Source organism: Delphinus delphis, chromosome 5, assembly GCF_949987515.2.
Source record: "Delphinus delphis chromosome 5, mDelDel1.2, whole genome shotgun sequence".
Lineage (NCBI taxonomy): Eukaryota > Metazoa > Chordata > Mammalia > Artiodactyla > Delphinidae > Delphinus > Delphinus delphis.
This window is the reverse complement of record NC_082687.1, coordinates 82,080,089-82,100,625: the sequence shown is the minus strand read 5'-3', so window position 1 is coordinate 82,100,625 and position 20,537 is coordinate 82,080,089.

The following is a 20,537-nucleotide window of genomic DNA, read 5'->3' as shown; positions in this document are numbered from 1 at the left end:
TGCCATGAAATGGTGATTACAGTAGGAGAAAAGGAAAGAAACACAAGGAAGAAATAATTGCTTAAAAACAAAATTTCTGAGGAATTAGTCAATTGCCCGTCTTGGAAATAGTGAGTATGGATGTAAAACTACTATATGGCTAGGACTTTTAAAAAGGGACTCAAACACCAAAAGAGTGACCAGATTAAATGATGTTTGCACTTAAAATATGTCAGTGGAAATGATCCTAGAAAGTAATTCCAAAACATGAAAAATTATTTTGTTTAAGAAAATAGTCAACAATCTTAATTGGCCTATAAAATCATTTATGATGAAGTGAAATTTATTGGACATTTTCGAAGTCTTCACATATATTTAAGTATTCACATATATTTAAGGTACTCAACAAAATAAATAAAGGAACAATTTCACTAATAAGAGCAATAAATGGTAAAACAAAATGGTAGGAGACATAGTCATTGGAATTAAAGTTCACTTGGAAGGAATCAAGTCTAGAACAATACAAATTAAAAGAATTGGTGACAGAGAATATTACTAAAGAATTTACCAAGAAGTCAATATGTAAGAAAGACAGAAAATATATAAATGAGTACTTATAATCAACACAAATGAATATGAAATGCACAAATAAATAACCAATATCTTTTTAAAAGTTTAGCTCTGTGTCACATAATTGTCATTTTTTGAACCACTGATGATACATTTACCATACTACTACAACACTATCCTCAAGAAAGTTGATGGTTCTAGGAAGACCAGAACAAGGGATTTCTTTCCCTTAATTTTAAACCATCTCTGGGAAAGTGTAAATAAGGGAAGAAGGGAAAAGGGTGATTTGTTTTCCCCTGAATTAGGAAAGCCAAGGTCTTGCATTCCCTATTTACCACTTTTATTGACTGTGGGTGGAGGGACATTTATGTGGCTGAGTATCATTTGGACTTAATATTGGATTTAATATTAGTAGAATCAATGCTGTTGTTTGAAGTTGCACATATAATAAAAACATAGGGCTATATTCTATATCAATAGTTTTCAATTATACATGGTTCAGAGCCTCCTGGAGGCTTGTTAAAACACTGTGGGCCCCACAGTCTGAATTTTTGATTTAGTGGGATTGCTGAGAGGCTTGAGAATTTCTGTTCCTCCAAATTCTTAGGTAATGAAAATGCTGCTGGAGGGACCATACTATTAAAACCACTGTTGTATACAATCTCCTAAAGTCAGTGTTGCAGAAAAATGATCTTTTCCAATATAAATTCCATGACTAGTCCTTCAGAAATAATGTACGTGCCCACTTTCTCCTATAATCAAGTCATTGGGTTGTGCTTACATGTGCTTTACTGTAAACATAGAATCATCTGAGAGTTTCTGTGTGTGTGGTTGGCAATTTGGTTAGTTTCTTGGTTCAGTGAATTTTAATAAGAGTAGTACAATTTATTTTCTCTCTTTCCCCAAACTTTAACCATTTCACACAGAACCTAAATGGGTGTGTATATCCCTGAAAAACCTTTGTAAGATTTATTTGGAAGGCATGGTATGTTTAAAAACTGTTAACATTTCTTTGGTCTCATATACCTTTCCTTTTTTGTTGTTCTTTCTTGGTTAACTCAACTTTCTTCAAATATTTGGAGAAAATCAACTTGTTTAGCCTAAAGGGATGTAAGTCACAATGAGATAAGTAATTGCTCAGAAAAAAAAAATCAGAGTATATTACTTAGGATTTAGTGAGTTTCTGATCATTAAAATGTTATGATTACAAAGATAAAAATACTTTGTACCTAGGAGGTCCAGAAAGGATCACAAACATCAAAGGAGTGGTCAGATTAAATGATTTTTTTCCCTCAAAGAATCTTCTAAAGGAGAAAGTTTTAAATGTTAACCATTTAAGCATTCCAAGAAGTTTCTCTCAATTTTCCATTAAAAAAAAAAAAAAGTTAAAAACTACACCATTAATGTAAACCACCTAAGTATCTCTGAAACCAAGTGTCAGTCACCATAATGAACATAACAACAACAACAAAATTCATCTCTGGCCCATAGATTAGAGATGCTTTGCACAAGAAAAATAGATGATTATTTGTACTTCAACTGTGTAAGTAATGTTTCTGGAGTTTTTTTGTTTTTTGTTTTTTTTAAATCCTGTGTTGTCCTCCCATAGGAAAAATCAATATTATTTTTTCTGTACACAATCACACATTGAAACTTCCAGTAATGAAATATCATAAAATTGGTTGACCTAGTTGTTTTACATTCACTAGTTGTTTTACATGTAAACTAGTTGTTTACACAGAAATAAGCGCATCCCCAAATAACAAAAAACACTAGTGTCTTAGAATAATACATGGGATTATGTCATTCATGTGATATCTTAGTGCAGATATAAGTTTCAGAAATGTCAAAATTCAGGCAATGGAAAGAGGAGAGGATATCACCTTAATTGAGCAAAGCCACAGTAAGTACACACACATACAAATAAAGGCCTCTGAACAAATAAAGGCCTCTGACAATATATCAGGAAACAATATTTGTCCAGATCCCAAAGAAACTTTGAATAAAGTCATGTACATTTAATACATCCTATATACTATTCATTACAGAGGTGGTACAACCCTAACCTTATCCAAAACGTAGTAAACACATTTTTAAAAAATCATCACAGGTCTGTAAAAATTGGGAATGGGAATCCATCCTAAATTAAATATCGAAGATATATGTAAAAACTTATACCATCCTTATATTTAGATTACATGGCTCTTCATAACAGTGTAGATCAAAAAAACATAGATCACTCTACATATTTCAAACAGAGGAAATTGAGTACAGGGATTGATTATACATGTCTGGAAATGTTGAGAGAAATAAAAGTAGATGTTATCTATAAATTAGGAGTTACAGAAAGACTGTACTACATCTTGACTTTTTTTCTTCTTTGATGTTTCTTAATGCCATATATCAAGGATTTTCTTCAGATGATTTAGACAGGTATTCTACTTTCTGACTCTCCATTTCTGTAAACATTTTTCCTTTGACCTGAAGGAGAATGATTTCTTGGCTGCTTATAGAATTCTTAGGTCACATAGGGACCTTGAGCACTCCAAATGACCATGGTTCTGAAAATGCGGCCACTATTTTAGAGGCAAAATTCTGATCAGAATTCTGCCTCCTCTGTTGGAAAGTCTCACTAACCTTCCCTCCTGTTCTTATGCCATTCTTTTGTCAAAAACCTAGAAAAGAGTAGTTGTTTTGCTGAGCTGTCCTCATGGACCCCACTGCTGTCTGTCTTCCACTGCAGAAAGGAAAGACGTGGACCCTTTAGCATCCATAGTGAAAAGAGATCATCTGACACTACATAGAAAGCCGAGTTGGAAATGGGAAGCTATTAGCATGGAGTAGAGTATTCAGAGAGACCAAAGAATTACAAATGTTGAACACAAAGAGAAAGAATGAGATAGCCACACACTTACACATAGAACTTTAATGTGGATTTGGGTATAGAAAAGAGAAATATGAATGGAAGGACAAAGAAGCAGAATATAAGAAGACTGCCTTACATTGTAGTAAAGATAACCAGTGAGAAATGGCTGATGATCCTGTTACTGAATAAAGAATGCAATAATGAAATTTATATTTGGAGGTTTTTTTTTTTTCAATCTTCTCTTTTTTATGTCATCTATATTTTTTTCATCCACTATAATTTTATGTTCTATTCTTGTTTTGGTTGTTTTGAGGGGCATAATGAATTAAGGGAGACGTCTCATGTGAATACTGCAGGAAAAGAGGATAGCAGACACAAGAAGAGAAAATATTTCATAAACTGAACAAATTTGTACAAGTAACTTGGAGTCAGATGTTTCTTGAAGAAATTTAAGCAAACTCCTATCCCACATGTATACCTCGTTACCAAAACAAATTCTAAGATATTAGGAGGAGCGTTGTGTCTCTTAATGTATTCCATATTGGAATTGAGTTTTGTTCAAACAGGAAGCTCAGCTCCATGCTCTGTGATGACCTAGATGGGTGGGGTGGGGGGCCAGAGAGGGAGGTTCAAGAGGGAAGGGATATATGTATATATATAGGTGATACACTTTGTTGTACAGCAGAAACTAACACAAAATTGTAAAGCAACTATACTCTAATAAAACATTTTTTTCATTTGATTTTTAAAAGGCAGAGGAAACTGTGGTGCATCTTTACATCATTGTCTGCAACTATAAAAACATATCTATTTCTTGAGTAAAGAAGCATCTATATGACTTTTTTTGACATTTATTGACACAAACATTTAGAATATCTTCCAAATATTTGTAATTCAAGCATCTGTGACTAAATTCATTTAAATCAAGAATGGCAAATATAATTTATACTCATAATCTTAGGTGTATTCAAATTTTAAAAGGTTCATATAGATTGTGAAAATTACTTTTGGTGTTCCTAATAACAATAGCCAAAGAACAAGAACACAACTAGCCAATCTCTGTGGGTTCCTCTTATAGAAACTGTTATTTTATTTTATTTTTTTTGCAGTATGTGGGCCTCTCACTGTTGTGGCTTCTCCCGTTACGGAGCACAGGCTCCAGACGCGCAGGCTCAATGGCCATGGCTCACAGGCCTAGCCGCTCCACAGCATGTGGGATCCTCCCAGACCGGGACACAAACCCGCGTCCCCTGCATCGGCAGGCAGACTGTCAACCACTGTGCCACCAGGGAAGCCTGAAACTGTTATTTTAATTTTCAGTTCTGTTTTCTGGAAAATTTTATTTTGCATGATGTGTTAAGCTATTGTCTCCATCAACATGACAGCAGTTTGAATTCAGTAAAGAGGAAAAAAGGAAAGACTTCTACCAAACTTAATGAAAGAGATTAGGAATCCTATATCTGTATGCTCTATTTGTCTACTTTGTACTAAGAAAAGAAACTTTAGGAACTATTGAAACATATTGAAGAATGTCTAATAGTCTAAGATCATGATAATTCCAGAAATGTTTATTTTTGTTTGATGGAATAAACTATGTTACATCTTCTCATCTATTAGCACTAGTGGAAAGTAAAGGTAAACATTTTTTGACATAATCATCTCTCAGACTATTTTCATACTACTTATGTATTATCCTCTGAAAGACATCAAAGGATGGCACTACTTGGAAATAAGTAGAAACACAAAAGAGTTTAAGAGATTCCTTTGGTTAAAAAAAGATCCAGGTGGGGAGTATGTAGAGGATAAATCCATGAAAGATTAAGTGAACTTCTTATAAACAATTAGTCAAATACTACTGAGTTACCATATTCAAACGCAAAAAAGCTATTATATGAGAAACAGAATGCATGAGCCCATTATGGGGATTAATTTCATATTCAAAGTTGTTAGTGAGGATATGTTGAATATAAGCTGAAAAGAGTTCTCTAAAGTCTGCAAAAATCATCTGGTTGCCTTGGAGATGGAAGGACATTTGAGAAGATGACTCTGTGGGAGATGTCACACACTTTGTCACACACTCTTCAGGTTTTCAAAAATGAAAAACTAATCATCCTCTTCATTCCTATGCACAGAGCCAGAGCATTTTCTATGTACAGGCCCCTTTTGTAAATGGTTCTTTTGAGGCTCTTTTTTTAGAGTAAGCCACATTCACAACTGTTACCCCTGTATTTTGTTTGAATGAATGCCTTTCTGGAAGAAATTACTTCAGAAAAAGGTGAATAAAGGCAAACCAAGAGTTGTCTGCTTTGTGATTGAGTGTATTAAGAAAGAGATTAGAGGAGGTTGAATTGCTGAAGCAATTCTTGAGAAAAAGACAAGCAAGGTGAATCTGTTTTAATCATAGTCTGAAAACATCATAATCCACATACTTATTAACTGACCCCGTATTGTTCATTCAACAAACGTTTGGTGAGCATTTACTGTGTGCTAGAAATTTAGCCTGTCATTCAGTACATATTTGCCAAATTTGAACTTGTGAACAAAATGTTTACAAGCCAGGTTTTTGGACATCTGGGTTCTGATCTCAACACTGTGAAATGCTGTGTGTAAATCGTGGAATATCACCTTTAATCTGTGCCTTGCTTGTCACATACACACAAAAATGTTTTAATAAGGGAAAATATTAAAAGATAACTTTTTTGTACAAAATATTAAGATAATCTAGAAAAAAACATAAGAAAATACATACACAACCATACAAACATTCACCATTCTAAAAGTGAGTTAATAATGGTTAATATTAATAAATTACATACTTTGAAAGAATTATTTTTTTAATGTGGCTATCATTTTTAAATGAAGTAAAACATACATCTTCACACATAAATATTTTTGAAAGAATACTTAGAACAGATTTCCAGAAGCAAAACCTGTGATTTTTTTCTTTGTGGGAGGGGGAGGGGAAAAGAAGGGAGTTTGCACAGATGGAGACCAGTTTAAGTCTACTCCCAGGGGAAGCACCAGAGCACAAATTGTGCAGCAGAGTAGGTCTCACCTTGAGGCAAGGAAACCAGCCCCTTTATTTCCCTGGCCAGATTCTTGGGAGAGAAGTTTTGGGTGTAGTGTTTGTGGCAGGGATGGAGGTGGGTGGAGTGGGTGGTGGTATCTTTCTCTGTGAGGCACTTGCAAAGGCACCAATAATATCCACCACTACCACGAACACTTAGTGAGAATTAACCTCATTTGGGAGTCTAAGGAGCAAAGCAGGTCTCTGCAATTCCCTTTCAATTCTAAACCACCCTGAAGGTGAGGCTCCAGGCAGCATTAACAGAGTTGCTATGATGTCCTGGCCTAAAGAAGTGAAATGGGTAGAAATTAGCTCCCATATCATAAACGGTATTTACTCTTCAAGGGAAAAATCCATTCAAAGTAAAGAATCTGACAAAGAGGTTTAAAGGTCATGCTGCTGAATCTCATAAAATTCAAAAAAACAAATAATCATAATCTTTTAGATTATTTTGGTAGTTGATATAGCCTATGTAAATATCATATATTATTATCAACTACAATTGATAGAAAAATGATTATTAGATAAGGCTGATATATTAGAAAAAGTCCTAAACTGAATCCAGAGAATAGCATGGGAATATCTAGTTCTAGACATTTCATTACCTTAGAAGTGGGAGAAAGCTAATTCATTGAAACCTGCAAGCCTTTTTCATCCCAATGTGATGAAAATTTTGGACTCAACCTTGCAAAAAACTATGGTTTCAAACTTAAAATGATTTATAAATTATTTATCTGAGAAATGTTCCAGAGTTTTGTATTATATGATATAAAACATTGACCTATGAGGTCTAGTCTTTGCATATAAAACACACACTATGGAAAACAGAAACAATTTCAAAATAATTTAAGCCATTTTGTGTGCATTTTCTTCTCCACAAGGAAGCTCTGCAGACATCTTATTCTACCTGCCTTCTCTTTCCTCTTTCCTTACAGAGCAGGTACATCTGAGCCCCTCTCATTTCAAAATTCTCCACACCCCTAGCCTGTCTTAACTTTGATCACTCATACCTTCTGTTATGGAAACTGAGCGGGACCCTGTGAGGCTCCTGGGCACAAAAAGCCTGAGTTCCAAAGGGCAGGTTCAAACAGTTGCTAATCAGGGAAGGGAGGGGATGCAGAGACAAGGGAGGAACAGCCAAGAAACAATAGTGTAGCCTTGGGGTAGCCTTGGTCCCACCTCAAGGGATACACATAACAATATATTTAATCCCTTCCATAGAACTAAAACCCCACCAAATGGAAGATGTTCCAGAGAGGAGGTCAGCCTGATAACCTTGAAGCTCATAGGGAGACCACCTGAGGCCAGATTAAAGGAGTGCAGGCCCTGCACACACCCTGATCCTTATCAGCAACCCTGCCCTCGAACCATTGCTATAAAACTCCTCACCAAATTCCCCCAGCTTGGAACACACAGTTTTTGAAGGGCACAGCCCACTGTGTCTCCCTTTGTTAAGCAAAGTTATAAAGCTATTCTTTTGTACTTCACCCAGAACTCTGCCTCTGAGATTTGATTTGTCATTGGAGTACAGAGGCCGAGATTTTGGCATCATTATTACTTTTTCTTCTTTCATTCTCTCATTAATCCTTTTTTTATGTTACAAACTTTAAGGTAACTACTTTGACAACATAAGAAATTACACAGAAAGAAAGAAGAGGGAGATTTGGTGAGTACTGAGCATTCTAAAATAGAACTTTTTCTTCTTTCATTCTCTCACTAATCCTTTCTTTATGTTACAAACTTTAAGGTAACTACTTTGACAACATAAGAAATTACACAGAAAGAAAGAAGAGAGAGATTTGGGGAGTACTGAGCATTCTAAAATAGAATCTCCATTTAAGGATGAGGGAGAGAGATGCTGAGAGCACTCATAGCTTATTAATATATGTTCCCGACAAATTTGATATTTTAAAATTAAGAATAAGTAAGGCAGAAAATCTTGACTAAGACTAATCATGGAAATAATTTAAAGAAAGTCAGAAGATGTTATTTAAATAACAACAATTTCTGACTATATAAAATTAAATGTCTTAGACTGATATTTTTACCCTTTTTCTTTTATTCTGGGAAGGAGAAGTATAGAGAGAACCCACCTACATATCTTGAGAAAGACAGAAATAGCCTGATACATAACTGAGAAGCTATTATAAATTATGATATATGTTTGTATATACATAGGTGTCATATTTATAAATTATTTTTTAAAGTGGGAAGCATTGGGAATAGAAGAATGAATTTTCTTTATTCTATGTAAATTTATATTTTGATCTGCCTAAAATCACTGGCTGTTTTTATTTTACAGTTTTTGTTCTTGATTGAGCAGGTGAGTACAGATGGTGAGCTGATAATGACTGCAGGAAGAATATGAAGTAAATTTTTTTTACTTTAAACAAAACTCAGGGCAATGTTAAGAAACTGGACTACACTGTTAAAGCCTTATGGTTTTATTTACAATTGGATATTTCCAAATTTACTGATGTTGGTTTCTTGCATTGTAATATAATTTCCCTGTCTTATCTGGAGAGGATATGACATCACAGAAGATGGTGGTTAAAGGGAGTGGAGTTTTCTAAGAAGTTTGTCCTGAGAGAGGAAGTTAGCTTTGTGAAATCTACTGTAGAGTACAGGAAGTTGGTAATAATTTCTCTCTTGGGATGCCTGGTAATTTGGGCTAAATAGAAATCTACACATTTTGCACCTTCCTAGTGGTGGACCTGAGCACGTGATCCTGCTATGAAGAGATTCATCCGGACCTGGACACAGCACACTGGACCTTTAGGTTCTGAAAAGAGAAAATTCTAGAAGTTCAATTATAATGTCCTTCTATTATGTATGAATATTCAGTAAAATCTGTTGAAAGCTGCAACCTACTCTCAAATCTACTATGGAGGCATATGGTAAGAAACTTCTCCATGTTACTGATGGAATAGAAAAGAATGTGGAGAGAAGTAGAGCCAACAAGGAAGCAGCAACAGCAGCCTAAGAACCCCATCAATCATATACAAGATATGATCACTGGAGTAGAATACAGATATCACAGAAAATATGACATGTAGCCAGAGACCAAGCAAGAAAAGAATCCCCTTTGTGGAACTGTTACTAATATATACAGAAAGATATCATGTGGGACTCAGAACACTCTAAGGGATTGGTGCTAGAGGAGCTGTGAGTTTGTAAACTACAGCTCAAAAATATCTTGGATAATGTCTGTCTGTTTTGTCCCTCACTGTAACTAAGTAACTAGAGTGATGCTTGATGTGTAAGAGAGACTAAATCCATATTTGTGAATGAATTTTCAAGGGAATAAAAAACAACTGGACTGTGATAGAAATTTTAGCCACATGCTGCTGAGAGGTAATAGACATAACTGCTATATAAGAAAATGGCAGTTTTCATAAGGTTCTTTGTTTCCTCTGCAGTTGAACACAATTCTAAATGAATAATATTGAATTCTGCCAAAGATTTCTTCAGCTAAATAAATAGATAATGTAGTCAGTTGGAAATATTGACATACACATAGAGTTGTTTCTATTTTATTGGAAATATAATCTTCCATAGTCGTAAAGTCTATCATTATACATTTTGTGAAGGTATGCTTATCATTCTGGATTTAAATACTATGATATACTTTCACCAGATTTACACTAACATTTCAGTCTAAATTTTAGTCTCATGTCCTATTGAAAGGGTGCCCCATTACAGATTACATGTTTGTATATCTCTTTTATAGTGACAAAAGTACAAAGAGCCACTCACATAAAGGGTCCAACATGGGTGAGTAAATGTATGGCTCCCCAAGGTCAGGTTAGCAGTTATGCAAGGAACCTAAATGACCTTGGAAAAGAAATATAACAAAAGCTTTTGTATTATATAGGTTTAAAATATAAACTGACCCCTTGTTCAAGATTTGATCTCAGGAAAGGCTTGTGTTTTTAATGGCTCTAAGATGCTGTGTTTGATGACACTGGAACCATTCCCCAGTCAGTGTTTTTCAATTTGATTGGTGCTTCTAGGAGTTTAAAATGCATGTAATTTGAAAGCTAAGCATAATCAGCTATTACCTTGGGAACTCATTGAGGGACAATCTTGCTTAAGTTTATTCTTGAAGAAGTTGGATATTCTGCTTGAGGAAATATGGTAGCTTGGGCAAAACTTTGACAGTGATGTGCATCATCTGGAGAATTGCTTGTGTCCTTGCTTTGGACTGAGACTATGAGTCAATAATCAATTGCAGGCAGAACAATGTTATACTGTACTCTGAATCAAACTTTTTCATGTGGTGTGGAAGAGAAAGAATAATGCCTTTTGGACCATAAAAGTGTATGGACTTTGTAAATAGTAGAGATTTGTAGAATTTAAGAGAGAAATTTATATTTCCTTCTAATAAGGAATATAGGGTTTTGAGTAACTAACTTGAATACATTCTCTTTGTTCAAGGATTCCTTACATTTAATCAGGATTTTTGGCTTGATTTTTAAAAATAGAATTATTTTCAATTTAAATGTGAAAATTTCTTATTAAATAAATAATAATATCCTAGTTGCAAAATTAATCTTATATGAATGTACAATAAATTTTAAAAGAATATGCATCATGGAATTTACTCAAAATTTTTTTCAGAATAAAATGTATTCTTGATAATTAGATAAGTAGATGATCTAAACAGTAAACTACAACATACTATCTTTTGTGAAAGAGTAAAGAGTTAGAAGAATTGTGTGTTTATTTTTTCATTGCCAGTGAGATTTATCAATCATGTTTGTTACAAATAATGTAATATCAGCTAAAAATATACTTTAGTATTGTTTCTATAATTATTCCATAAGAAAAAACAATAAAGTTAATAAGATAGGGATTTTCCTCATCATGGATTAGACAAGTTTAAAATGATGTTAAAAATTTCAGGTGATTGTAGCACTGTAACCCATCAATGAAGCCTATCCTAATAATTATCATAAAGATTTGAAATATGTTCCTCAAATTCTCATCCTTATAGATTAGGAACCTAGTGTATATTTATCATGATAACATGAAAAAATCTGAAGTTATTTCCCAATTAAGAAAGTCAATAATTTCTGTGATTCATCCAACAGCCTCTTCCCTCTTTGTTCAAGATCTACTATTTTGTGTTACCCATGCTCCCTGTTAAGCGTCAGGAGCCTTCTTCTTTAGTCCATCATTTAATCAGTTGTACTGTTATGAGACTGGATCTTCCTTTATGTGAAAGGATCTGAGATCATGGGACTTTAGGGCACATTTGAAACTCCATCCTTGTACCATACCAGGAGTAAAACGTTTTAGAAGAATGTAATTATTTATAGACATGATTTGTATAACAGGAACTAATTTTATCATAGAGTTTTCAAAGAAAGATCTACCTTAGTATAAGTTCCTTATTGGTCCTTTCTATAGCTTTCTTTAGACTCCAAAGTCTAATGTACATACATAGCAGCATTATAGTCTGTACAAGGGAGAATCATGCCATATTTGATTTTCTTTTTGTACCATAAACATGTTGTACTTGATCTTATCATCAAAATTCAGGAAAACATAAAACAATCTTTGCCCTTAATGGGAAATATGTGTTGACAAGTTGCTTCTTCTTCTTCTTCTTGCTGCTGCTTCTTCTTCTTCTATTTTTTTATCCCCTCTCTCTTTGTTGATTCTTAATGTCTAAAAATTAAGTGTTTGCTTGATTTTTACCTTTGATTAAATCAAAACAAGTCCCTCCATAAAAATCATAAATGGACGGCTTAAAGTGATGCTACTTGTACACTTTCTTAGCCTATGTCAATACATAAAATAATATAATAAAATACACCACAATGTATTAAAATCCAATAGAAAATTATGTAAATTATAGATGTTCTATAAAATATTAAACAACAGCATGAAGAGTAGTAGTATATATAATAAGTTTAATGGAGAATAGAGGAATGGACTTCACACACATGATGGTTAGTGGTTGATAGTATTGGATACAAGGAAGAAGGTAACAGAATAAAAATTAAAAAAAGAAATGATTGAGTACAGTTTGTTTATGCCTTTACTATTATTTGCCAAAATCTCATATATAGTACATGGAAAACACCTCACAAAACTATTTGTTATAAGTCTAGTTTTGGAATAAATTTTTAAAAACTCACTACTGTTTATTCTTAGTCACCCCATCATAATTGGACAATTCAAAGGTTATAACATCATTTCCACTAGTGTGTGTGTATGTGTCTGTGTGCTTGTGTGAATCAGTTAAAAAGTATAATCTGGCTAATTACTGTCTTTCAAAACCTTCTACTTCTGGCAAGAATGAATTCACCTGACATCACATTATTAAAGGAGTTCTTAGAAAGCAGAATCTTTATAAAAAGTGTTTAAAAAGAAATTACACAAACATTAACACACATTTTCCTAAAAATTAAGATTGTTCAGTTATTCTTTCACTCTGAGCCAAACGATCATGTTCTATCTGGAGGTGAACAAGATATTGCCCAAGAAACATAGGAAGATGATCTAAATTATAAATTGTTATAAAATATCATTTGTAAAAGTGCAAAACAGTAATCATAGTGAAATATAATTAATGACTATTGAAATATATTCTTTAAAAAATGCTGATATTTAAGTACTCTAGACAGTCACTGTCTGAAACCCCATAACACTTGGTAATGTGTTATATGTTCAGTAAATTTACATAGAAAAATTAAGTTCATAGATGTAAGTTTGAGCCATTAGTGAAATATTGTCCTTAATCATCAAAGATCCTCATCTGAATATTTTTAAGAAATATTCACATCCATAATCCTAACACTTAAAATAATGATAAATCAAAATGTGAGCTCTCAGGAATTGAAAAGAGTAAAATTATCAATGATGCTTTTATGATGCTTTTTCCCTATGAATCTGTATAAATTAGGTTTTATAAAATAGCAACGTAGATGAATTTTAAAACCCATTCCTCAGCTGTTTTCCCATTAGTTTGTATAATTCAGGATTTGAAATAGATCCAAGAAATTCCAAGAAAGGAATTATGCCAGGATTTTAAAGATACCAGAGTCCTAATAACAGTACATTTTTTTAGGATTTGTATAAATCAATGTGTCAGAAAATAATTATAGAAATGTTAGGCTGATTCCTTTTAGGATATTGTTTCCTAATACCACTTATTGTTAAGACTACCTTTGTGCAGACTACAATTTTAAAATCCAATCTGAAAAGAAACTGCAACACTAAAAAATGAATTAATAATTAGATAAAAAGTAGTTTTACTTGAATTAAAGAAATAAATTGTTCATAAATTAATTGAAATATTTAGATGGAGACAGAGAGTATGTATAATATCATTAAAAATTAGTAACAAATAAACAATGGTTGTGCATAAAACGTGTTATTCAACCATTTCATGCACAATTTTGTTAAAAGTCATGACATGCAGTGAGTAAATCAGTGAACTCATCTTGAGAATTTATTTTGTCCACAGCAGTGTACTAGGATATATGAAGTTAAATAACAATATTAATAGAAATAATAATAATAAAAAGGGGATGAGGAGAAATGAAGAAGTGAAAGAGGAGGAAGAGGAAGAGAAATATAGATTACTACAATCCTTGAGAATTATATAGTTGTCTATCATTGATTTTAGACATTTATTTATTTATTTATTTGCAGTACATGGGCCTCTCACTGTTGTGGCCTCTCCCATTGTGGACCACAGGCTCCGGACGCGCAGGCTCAGTGGCCATGGCTCACGGGCCCAGTTGCTCCGCAGCACGTGGGATCTTTCCGGACCGGGGCACAAACCCGTATCCCCTGCATAGGCAGGCAGACTCTCAACCACTGCACCACCAGGGAAGCCCGATTTTAGACATTTACTATTTTAATTCCAAGAGATAATTTCTTAAAGCAGCCCTATTTCAGAATTTTAATGTAAACTTTAAAGCAAATGAACCTACATTAGATAATTCATACTACAACTAAATTTCATTAGAACCTTATTTTTCCAAATCCACTTCATTATCACAGCATGAATTGAATCTATTACTAATTAAATCTATATTCTGCTCCTCAAAAGATATCAATGTATATACGATAATGGTAAAATTGCATAATTATTAAGGAAAGCTAAGGAGATTGGTTCAAGATGGTGGAGTAGAAGGTCGTGTGCTCACTCCCTCTTGTGAGAGCACAGGAATCACAACTAACTGCTGAACAGTCATTGATGGGAAGACACTGGAACTCACCAAAAAAGATACCCCACATACAAAGACAAAAGAGAAGCCACAGTGAGATGGTAAGAGGGGTGCAATCAAAATAAAATCAAGTCCCATAACTGCTGGGTGGGTGACTCACAAACTGGAAAACACTTATACCACAGAAATCCACCCACTGGAGTGAAGGTTCTGAGCCCGATGTCAGGCTTCCCAACCTGGGGGTCTGGTAGTGGGAGGAGGAATTCCTAGAGAATCAGCTAGTGGGATTTGATTGCAGAACTTTGACAGAACTGAAAGAAACAGACCCCACTCTTGGAGGGCACATACAAAGTGACGTGTGCATCAGGACCCAGGAAAGGGAGCAGTGACCCCATAGGAGACTAAACCAGACCACCTGCTAGTGTTGGAGTGTCTCCTGCAGAGGTGGAGTGTGGCTGTGGCTCATCGTGAGGACAAGAACACTATCAGCAGAAGTTCTGAGAAGCACTCCTTGGCATGAGTCCTCCCAGAGACAGCCATTAGCCCCACCAAAGAGCCAGGTAGGCTACAGTGTTGGTTCGCTTCAGGCTAAACAACCAACAGGGAGGGAACCCAGCCTCACCCATAAGCAGACAAGCAGATGAAAGTTTTACTGAGCTCTTCCCACCAGAGAAAAACCCAGCTCTACCAACCACCAGTCCCTTCCATCAGGAAGCTTGCACAAGCTTCTTAGATAGCCTGATCCACCAGAGGTCAGACAGCAGAAGCAAGAAGAACTACAATCTTGCAGCCTGTGGAACAAAAACCACATTCACAGAAAGATAGACAAGATGAAAAGTCAGAGGGCTATATATCAGATGAAGGAACAAGATAAAACCCCAGAAAAACAACTAAATGAAGTGGAGATAGGCAATCTTCCAGAAAATGAATTCAGAATAATGATAGTGAAGATGATCCAGGACCTCGGAAAAAGAATAGAGTCAAAGATTGACAAGATGCAAGAAATGTTTAATAAAGACCTACAGGAATTAAAGAACAAAAACCTAGAAGAATTAAAGAAAAAACAAACAGAGATGACCAATACAATAACTGAAATGAAAACTACACTAGAAGAAATCAATAGCAGAATAACTGAGGCAGAAGAACGGATAAGTGACCTGGAAGACAGAAGGGTGGAATTCATTGCTGCAGAACAGAATAAAGAAAAAAGAATGAAAAGAAATGAAGACAGCCTAAGAGACCTCTGGGCCAACCTTCGCATTACAGTGGTCCCAGAAGGAGAAGAGAGAGAGAGAAATGACCCGAGAAAATACTTGAAGAGATTATAATCAAAAACTTCCTTAACATGGGAAAGGAAATGCCACCCAAGTCCAAGAAGCACAGAGAGTCCCAGGGAGGATAAGCCAAAGGAGAAACATGCTGAGACACATAGTAAAAAAATTGACAAATATTAAAGACAAACAAAAATTATTGAAAGCAACAAGGAAAAAAATGACAAATAACATACAAGGGAACTCCCGTAAAGTTAACAGCTGATTTTTCAGCAGAAAATCTACAAGCCAGAAGGGAGAAGCTTGCTATATTTAAAATGATGAAATGGAAGAACATATGATTATCTCAATAATCATTGAGAAGAAAAAACATATGATTATCTCAATAGATGCAGAAAAAGCTTTTGACAAAATTCAACACCCATTTATGATAAAAACTCTCCAGAAAATAGGTATAGAGGGAACCTATCTCAAAATAATAAAGGCCGTATATGACAAATCCACAGCAAACATCATATTCAATGGTGAAAAACTGAAAGCATTTCCTCTAAGATCAGGAACAAGACAAGGATGTCCACTCTCATCACTATTATTCAACATAGTTTTGGAAGTCCTAGCCATGGCAATCAGAGAAGAAAAAAATAAAAGGAATACATATTGGAAAAGAAGAAGTAAAATTCTCACTGTTGCAGATGACATGATACTATACACGGAGAATCCTAAAGATGCCACCAGAAAACTACTAGAGCTAATCAATGAATTCGGTAAAGTTGCAGGATACAAAATTAATGCACAGAAATCTCTTGCATTGCTATACACTAATGATGAAAAATCTGAAAGAGAAATTAAGGAAACACTCTCATTTACCATTGCAACAAAAAGAATAAAATACCTAGGAATAAACCTACGTAGGGAGACAAAAGACCTGTATTCAGAAAACTATAAGACACTGATTAAAGAAATTAAACATGTTACACACAGATGGAGAGATATACCATGTTCTTTGACTGGAAGAATCAATGTTGCAAAAATGACTATACTACCCAAAGCAATCTACAGATTCAATGCAATCCTTGTCAAATTACCAATGGCATTTTTTACAGAACTAGAATAAAAAGTCTTAAAATTTGTATGGAGACACAAAAGGCCACGAGTAGCCAAAGCGGTCTTGCGGGAACAAAACAGAGTTGGAGGAATCCGACTCCATTACTTCAGACTATACTATAAAGCTACAATAATCAAGACAGTATGGTACTGGTACAGAAACAGAAATATAGATCAAAGGAACAGCATAGAAAACCCAGAAATAAACCCACACACCTATGGTCAACTAATCCATGACAAAGGAGACAAGGATACACAATAGAGAGAAGACAGTGTCTTCAATAATTGGTGTTGGGAAGACTGGACAACTACATATAAAAGAATGAAATTAGAACAGTCCCTAACACCATACACAAAAAATAAACTCAAAATGGATTAGAGACCTAGATGTACGACCAGGACCTATAAAACTCTTAGAGGAAAATATAGTTAGAAAACTCTTTGACATATATCACAACAAGATCTTTTCTGATCCACCTCCTAGAATAATGGAAATAAAAACAAAAATAAACAAGTGGGACCTAATGAAACTTGAAAGCTTTTGCACAGCAAAGGAAACTACAAACAAGATGGAAAGACAACGCTCAGAAGTGGAGAACATATTTGCAATTGAATCAACAGACAAATGATTAATCTTCGAAGTATATAAACAGCTCATGCTGCTTAATATTAAAAAAACAAACAACCCAATCAAAAAATGGACAGAATACGTAAATAGACATTTCTCCAAAGAAGACATACAGATGGCCAAGAAGCACATGAAAAGCTGCACAACATCACTAATTATTAGAGAAATGCAAATCAAAACTACAATGAGGTATCACTTCACACCAGTTAGAATGGGCATCATCAGAAAATCTACAAACAACAAATGCTGTAGAGGGTATGGAGAAATGGGAAACCTCTTGCACTTTTGGTGGGAATGTAATTGATACAGTAACTATGTAGAACAGTATGGAGGTTCCTTAAAAACTCAGAATAGAACTACCATACGACCCATCAGTCCCACTACTGGGCATATACCCAGAGAAAACCCTAATTCAAAAAGACACATGCACCCCCATGTTCATTGCAGCACTATTTACAATAACCAGGCCATGGAAACAACGTAAATGCTCATCGACAGTCGAATGGATAAAGAAGATGTGGTACATATATACAATGGAATATTACTCAGCCATGAAAGGGAATGAAATTGGGTCATTTGTAGAGACGTGGATAGATCTAGAGACTGTCATACAGAGTGAAGTAAGTCAGAAAGAGAAAACAAATATTGTATATTAACACATGTATGTGGAACCTAGTAAAATGGTACAGATGAACCGGTTTTCAGTGCAGCAATAAAGGCACAGATGTAGAGAACAAACATATGGACACCAAAGGGAGAAAGTTGGGGTAGGGGATGAACTGGGAGATTGGGATTGACATATATACACTAATATGTATAAAATGGATAACTTATAAGAACCTGCTTTATAAAAAATTAAATTAAATTTTAAAAAGTAATAGGAAAACTAATGCTGTGTATGTAAGTAATCTGAACTTCTTCCCAGCTTCTGGCAGTCGACAGTGATGCTTGGTTTGTGAATGCATCACTCAGATTTTTGACTCTGTTGTCTCATGACGTCCTCCCTCTGTGCTTTTGTGTCTGTGTCCAAATTACCCTCTTAAAAGAACATCAGCATTGGATTGGGACCCAGTCTTAATCAGATTAAGTTTGCAAAGAACTTATTACCAAATAATATCTCATTCACAGGTACTAGAAGTTAGAACCCCAGCAAGTCTGTTTGGGGACACATTTCTACCCAGCACACTGTCTTTTAATTATAAAAACTATGTAAATACTATACATTGCCAGCCAATTAGTAGAGTAACATGGTATAAAAGTTTTACAATATGTTTTTCACTTGAAGTTAAAAGAAAATCCCTGATTTTTCATGCCTTTGTTTAGATATTTTTGTATCTATCACTATTTCCTCCCCAAATTCCTTGCCAAACGTCAGAAAGTTCCAGTACATGCAAACATGTAACATAATCCATGGTAGATCTGTCAGGAAGGGTGAAGGATATGAAATTTTACTCTACTTTCAAGCTAGCAAGTGAGCCAGCCAAGGTGCATGGCTGTTGGTGTAAGACTCAGACTGCTGGGGTCAGAGATGAAGGACTGTTAATTACAGCATTAGAAATGGCCAGAGGTAAATATTTTAAACTTTTTCACTGAGCTCCAGTTCCCACAAAGTGATGTGCAGAGGGCTAGATGACACTTAAACATACAATAGGGTGTGTTACAGAAAGGGTATCTAGAGCTTAGAGAACCCATATTTTGTATAATGGCAGTAAGCATGCCTGCCCTCTACCCTGGAAGGAGTTACTATCTCTATCTTTCAAGGTTGTATGTAATAAACACATCCTTGAAGAGATAATCCAGAATAAAGCATCAATGCCTTTCTAACAAGAAACACAAAAGACCCATAAAAAATTATATCCCAACAATTTGTTATTGTTTTGTTTACTAATTGCTTTTGTTTTCATTGAAGACATTTCTTCTAGACATTTTTCTTTAGGACAACAGAATAATTTTGCTTCTGAAAATTTATTTTTATCATCTTGCTGAGTATTTATTTGCCTTTATTTCACATTTCAAATCTCCAGTGTCTCACATCTCTGGCAACATTTGATTAACTAATCATATCTACAAATAAGGTAATAAAATCTGATCAAGTTACCATGGCAGGGTCAGGGCTTGTGGACTGGGTTGTTATCTGGCAGGACTGATTCATTGGAGGATCCTTAAAAGTTAGTGTGTGTGTGTGTGTGTGTGTGTGTGTGTGTGTGTGTGTGTGTGTATATACACACATACACACATATATCTATATATATAGAGAGAGATATAGATTTTTTTAAATTAGTAGCTAATACCCAATTCCAATATTTTTGGAACAAAGTTGAATAAGTAGCTCAGAAAGAGTATCTTTTGTTTGTTTTGTGTAGAATTGTATTAACCTCTCATTTTATTGGAGTTGTATTCTTACTCTTGCCTGGAGCCCAGAGTCCTTCAGTTCTGTCTCTCTAGAAAGAAGCTCATATTAATCACTTTATTATCCAAAAGTCAGCTTGCATATTACCAGTATTCGTAAAACAAAATCTTAGTCCTGCAGGGGTTACAGATGTTTATGTAAAAGCTTTTATTAAAAGCTTTTAAATGAAAAGGGAGGATAAAGCAATAAGAGTTTGAGGGTATTTTGTATATAAGATCAACATGGAATAACCACCATCTTGTTTCTCAGCCTTTTTTGCTGTTATTATTATAGTCTTTGCAGAATTAAAAGTTATCTTGCTGTAGCAGGTGCATATGGTAGAGTGAAAGTACTCAATAGTCAATGCCCTTGAAAGCAACCCTCAACTAGGATTGACAAGAATAAGTGAATAAGTAACTCATTCTCTCAGAACATATCTGGGGTTTTACACGAGCTTCCAGATTAGTTTTCTCTGCT